At 43.2% G+C, this 6,000-nt stretch overlaps 1 protein-coding gene and 1 non-coding gene across 2 annotated transcripts in view; one reads left to right on the top strand and one right to left on the bottom strand.

Annotated features, from left to right (window-relative positions):
• Window positions 1-1,698, bottom strand: part of LOC137186589 (tumor necrosis factor alpha-induced protein 2-like) — a 64,566-nt gene extending 62,868 nt beyond the window's left edge. The window contains exon 1 of the mRNA XM_067595633.1: window positions 1,345-1,698. The gene's annotated coding sequence lies outside the window, so the exon portion shown is untranslated. The remainder of the gene's footprint in view (window positions 1-1,344) is intronic.
• Window positions 1,699-2,787: 1,089 nt separating this feature from the next.
• trnar-ucu (transfer RNA arginine (anticodon UCU)) lies at window positions 2,788-2,876 on the top strand. The gene is given in 2 exon segments: window positions 2,788-2,824; window positions 2,841-2,876. It is a non-coding gene; the product is annotated as a tRNA-Arg (tRNA).
• Window positions 2,877-6,000: the final 3,124 nt, after the last annotated feature.

Here is a 6,000-nt window from a genome sequence, read left to right as displayed (position 1 = left end):
GCTAGTGAAGCTGTAAACAGAACCGTGTTCCTGCACATGCTCAGTAGCGTCTGCCTTACACAGAACTGCTCTCCAGAGACTGAAAACGTGATGCTGTTATTAGTCTTCGGAGCCGTTTCTGAACAAACTAACGTGACCACACTAGATCAGTTCATTGTTGGTTTGGATCCAAACATGAAATTTGTTGACAAGAAGAAAAATATAGAAAATCACCAGAATTAAAATCTGTATATTTTAATAAACATGTTGTGTCTCGTGAGTGAAGTCACTGCAGACCTTTTCTGTATTACCAGGATCTTTCTCTGACTTTAACCAAGTGCTGCCAGAGTCCCAATACAACCAGAAAACTGTTCATGACATATAAACATATAAAATAAGTTTGGATATTTTGGTCTAAAAACTATGGAATTTGTTGTTACTGAACATTCTCTCATTATATTGACAGAAAACATAATTCAGGTGGCGTTATGTTTCCTTCATAACTTACTTTCTGCTGCAGATTAGGAGAATATAAACTTAATTTTTAGGTTGTTTCTGTAGTTTGAGGCTTTGGAGGTTTGTTTGTGGACATTTAGTTGCTCCACCTGTTGAACGCTGCTGCTCAGAAAGTTATCATATACAGATTCATTCATTCATTCATTCATTCATTCAATTAATCTAAAAAAATGTTTTAGCACACAGCTGAACTGTAACCTGCTGTTTTAGAAAAAGTAAATGAAGAAACAGCTGAACAGCAACAGCGATATGTACGACAGTTAAGTGACGGCAACAATCACGTCTTTGTTCCAAAACGTACAATAAACACACAGACACACAAGTGCTAAAACTCCCAGAATCCTCCACATATTTTCATTTTTAAACAGCAGCAGATTTAATGAGAACTCTTGATATTTAACTCGAGTACAGACGGAGACACCAGACAGACCAGCAGACTTATAATAAATAAAGTAGCGCAGCTGTGAAGATCAAGTTATGATTTATGATCTGAAAGTTGCTTTAGAGACAAAATATGATCTGAAAACTGAACAGCGGAGCCAGAATCAGTTTGAGTCTGTTAACACCTTCATGTGTGTTCAGCTGAACACGGACCGGCTGTCACACCGTCACTGACACACACACACATTTACACACATTACGTAACTTCAAGGTTTCCATCAGGAGACAATGCATTCAGTTACCGATCCCTGCAGGTTTCTCTCATCCTTCACCTGAAAACACCTCTAAAACTGAATGACTGTAGATTTGTGTCTTCACAACATGTGTAGTACATGTTAACACACACACACACACACATACACACACACACACACACACACACACACACTCTCTGATTTAAGTTCTTACCTTTTTCGTCTTTTTTTGCAGAATAAAATAATAATCCAGGACTTCTCTTCAGGACTTTAACATCTCTCCAACCATGCAGTGTTTGTGTGTGTGCGTGCACGTTAGAGTGTGTGCACGTGTATAGGTGTGTGTGTGTCAGCAGGTCCAGGTCAGCTGCTGGTTTGCCGGTTGTTTTGTACTCCACAGTGAGTTTCAGTCTTTGATGCTGTTAGTTTCTACTGAACTCTGTTGTCATTCACTCAGTCCTGATGTTCCTGCAGATGTTTCTACTGTCCTCAGCTCGACTCGACTCAGACGTTCTACTGTTCTCCTCCCTGATGTTCTGTGTGACTCTACTTGGTTTCTGTCCTCGTTGAGCTCTCTGGGAGTTCTGCTGGTTGTTTCCTGTTTGTTTTATTTTCTTGCTGCAGCAGGAAATGGTCATCTTTTCCTCTTCCTCCCTCCCACCTCCCCTCCCCAGTCGACCCCCAACACACACACACACACACAACACACCACACCCTTAAGACTTAATGAATGGTCAGGTTGTCGGCACCGCAGAGACGCCCTCTGGTGTACAATACAGTTTCCTGCCTTGCTCAAAGGCACTGCGGGTTCACATCTGTCAGCCTGTCTGTAGACGTGTATATATATATATATATATATATATATATATATATATATATATATATATATGTATATACATATATATTCAGGAGGGTGGATGGAGGCTTTAACCCAACAGTGGACTTTGCCACTGGACACGCTGTTCATTTCCTGTTTCCAACCTCGAGTCAGTCAGTTTTTTAAAAAGCGTAACTACGATCGTCCCCTCAACTTAACCCCGTGGGTATTACTGTTGTCATGACGATGAAGGTGGCCTCACTTTAAGGAAGTAGTAACTTTAACCCACATGTTTCTCGAACTTTAACAAAGCGATCATTTTAACTCAAACCATCATCTTTCCCTAAACCTAACCAGACCTGAACCACAGCGATGTCACATCATAAAACGTCATTATTGTTTAACAGTGATGTGTTTAAAGGTTTTATAAAGCACAGACAGATGATGTCGTCCTGCTGATTACTGTCGATAGTGGCGCCAGATTAGAAAACGCTTCTGTGTAGTTCTGGAGTCACATGATCAAACCACAGATCTGGAGTTTCATTTGGAGGACTTGTTTTCAATTTAAGGACTAGTGCCCAGTTTATTTATGTTTGTATCTTTCGGTAGTCTGTCATAGCCTCAAGTGTTTCCACAGCAACGAGTGAGAAACGCTGACGTCTATTTAGCTTTGCAGCGTCATGGCCTCGTAACTTGACCTGATGATGGCGAGCACAACACAGTACGAACCAACTGGATTCAGCTGATATTGAGTGACAAAACACCCAAATATGAACTGCTTTTCACAAAAAGTCTCAAAATCAAGACACACACTGTCGCTCAATAAGCCAGATATCAGGAGGCTCTGTGGCGCAATGGACAGCGCGTTGGACTTCTAGTTAACAAGAGGAGGCATTCAAAGGTTGTGGGTTCGAGTCCCACCAGAGTCGATCTTTACATCCTGCAGAGGAAAGTCTGAACCACACCTTAAAAATACTCACAATAAGTATGACGGTGTGTCACAGTTATCATACATGTTTAAATCACGTACCTGGAGCTTCGTGTGGAGGACTTGTTGGGTTAACATGTTCTCCATAGCTGTGGTAGATTGCGATCTCGTGTTTATGCTGACAATGTCAAAATTTGTTCAGAAAAGCGACGAGGACCTTGTAGTGAATGACTTGTGCAGGCACTCGTCAATAAACGCATGTCTGCACAGTGGTCCAGAGTAGGCCTGGAGGAGGTGGTGGGAAATAGAGGCCATCTCTGCCCAACACAGAGAGTGAGACTAAGATGACTAAGCCTTTGGTTGACATCTATGGTGGCAACTAGCAGAAGGCTGCCCTGAATGTCCTCCAGCTGTACACCAACTGGCCACACACACATGGCGTCTCCATACAGGCATCCAGTCAGTGGCATCATTGCAACATGTGGCCTGATGAACCGCACCACATTAAAGGCCATGTACAATCGAGCCCTGACATAAATGGACCATATGGACGATCTAGAATAAAAGTTGGTGGAGCCACTGGTGTGTCAGATTGAACAGGTTCTGCTCCTTGACATAACCAAAGGCTGCCACAGGACATATTGCCAGAGAACCTGTTCAATGCCACAGCAATCACCAGTCTGTTGGAGAACAGAGCGATGTTGGTGCCGTTTCTCAACCACCCAAATGTTATTGGAATTCTGACAGTGGTCCAGGAAACTATGCACTATTTGAATGCCACATTAAGGGCTAGCTTTGACAGCAACAAAGGGCGGGGGAGATATGATCCATCATGGGAGTCCTTCCAGTGTGAGCTGGCACTGGAGGAATTCTTTAAGGCCACCATCTCTCCCCTGAAGATGCACATGTCACAGTTAGTTTGGGCACTTCGGCCAGCAGCAGCAGCAGTGTGACCAGAAACCAGGCATTTTTGGGTTTGACTCCCCCATAGCTCTGTCACATCTGGTGTGTCTCCTCCACCACTGACAAACTGGACATGAGAGGAGACAAAAAGCCTCTGTATTCAGAGAATCTTCACACTATAAAACATGATGGGACCTTCATCATTCATGATTGGAGTGGAGATGATCAAGAGTCCTGCTGGGGGATGTGTACCGCAGGAGCTCTGACATCCCAATAACAAAGCTGAAACACACCAGCTGTCCTCACTGAGTGGCAGGGCTAATGACCATCAAGTCCTTTATAGACTGTGGTCAAACAGAGTTCTTCTGCGTACCCAAACACATTTGACAGGGCAAAAACCCTTGTCACCAGAGCTGGACTGGACCCCAAACAGTGTATGGAGTCTGGGATGACAGCGTTCCAACTGCGGTGGTTCCCTGCCATCAAGTTCTGGGATGGCAGAACCCCCAAATTCTGGTGGAACAAAACCCCTTACGTTGAGTTGCACCAGAAGTGAGAGTCTCCCTCGCTGATCTCCACAGCAGCAGCAATCAAGGGTGACATATGCACTGAGGTGTGCTATGCACAAAACCTTGACCAGTACAAGGAGCATGGCTTGCCATGGCTCACAAAGTGCATCTTCAGGACACCAGCTCACCTCAAGAGAAACTGACCTGACATTCTTCTCATTTGCCGTCCTCGAACATGGGGACTCTTTGAGGCATTTAAGTCTCTGGGAGAAGAAATGCCACTCAGTCAGGATAAACTGCAAGAACTGCAACTGCAGTGCAGACTCCTGCAGCCAAAGGTGTGGACTTTCCAGATTTGGAGGCTGCATGAAACCATCCAGTTCAAGCTGGTTGTTCCAAACCTGCAGCAACTATGGAACAACCCCCAGCCAAGAAGCCCGAGGAGGAGGAGGAGGAGGAACTACAGCCAGAGGATGTCCAAGCAGTGGACCCTGAGCCACAAGTGGCCAATGTCAAGAGAGTGCAGGTGCAGAATGTACCTGCTGGCCCAACCTGCCATGGTCATCCATGGAAACGTCCTTAGTTCCCCTCATTCCAGACATCACTCACAAGAAGGCTTGCAAAAAATACGTGAATGATTTCTATGCAGAACTGCCTCCAGCCGGGGCACATTCTCGCCAGGATTTTAGACAGCGCCATCCCATTGGTCCGAAGGCCCATTATTCCAAAACTCCAATAGAAAAACTCCCCATTGGATCAAAAGCTCATAGTCCGACAGCCCATTATCCCGAAAACAAAAGCCCAAAGCTCCGAAAATACATACTGTCCCTTGACGTGCAAGGGATCATTTTAACCCAAACCGTGATGTTTCCCTAAACCTAACCAGGTGGGTTTTGTGCCTAAACTTAACCAGACGTTAGGTTAATAAATCGGCAGTTATAAAAAAGTGTAAACTGTGTGATTTAGACAGACGAGCATCATCTGGGAAACATCACGTTTATTCACTTTTATATGGAGCTAAAATTAATACTGAATTATGTTAAATGTTCGCTGAATGAGTTAGTGTCTGTTTATGAGCCGTAAGAATCATAAATGACCTTTTAGAAGGAGTAGATGTTTACCCATGAGCTCAGCTTGGTTATTCAGTATTTAACAATGTTATCGGAAGTTCTTTACTAAAGTCTCTGACCTAGACATGTCTGAGGAAATCTTTTTTTCAGGGTTATATGCATGTAAAAGACTCCATTAATATCTTGCATTAATATAATTAAACTAAAGATTGTGCTGTGAGTAGCTGAGAGCTTTATCTGCATTTTTTTTGTAATTAACAACACTGAAATACGGACTCAATAAACACAAAGAAACAACATCTGAGTTTAAACCTGTAATGTGCAAATGGTTTTATTAAATCAGTTGATGCAGATTGAGGCTGCAGCACGTCTGCACTGCAACGTCTCCTAAATCTGGGTAAATCTGAGTTTGTTAAAGTGTCCATCAAAGTGAAAAAGTCTTTTCTGTGATGTTCTTTCATTTCTCAGATATTTGTTACAGGCTGAATTTGTGCCAGAAATGCATTTTCATGTATTTTTCTTGTACATAAACACCTCTTTCCTCTTCATACACTATGTCTGAGTTGAAATCTGTCTCACAGGGTGTAACTTGTATAAGATTTCCCTCCAATAAAATGTGATGACAGATTTTGAGTTCACCAGC

This window comes from Thunnus thynnus, chromosome 7 (assembly GCF_963924715.1).
Source record: "Thunnus thynnus chromosome 7, fThuThy2.1, whole genome shotgun sequence".
Classification (NCBI taxonomy): Eukaryota; Metazoa; Chordata; class Actinopteri; order Scombriformes; family Scombridae; genus Thunnus; species Thunnus thynnus.
The sequence above is the reverse complement of the archived record's forward strand: the minus strand, read 5'-3'. Positions and strand labels throughout refer to the sequence as shown.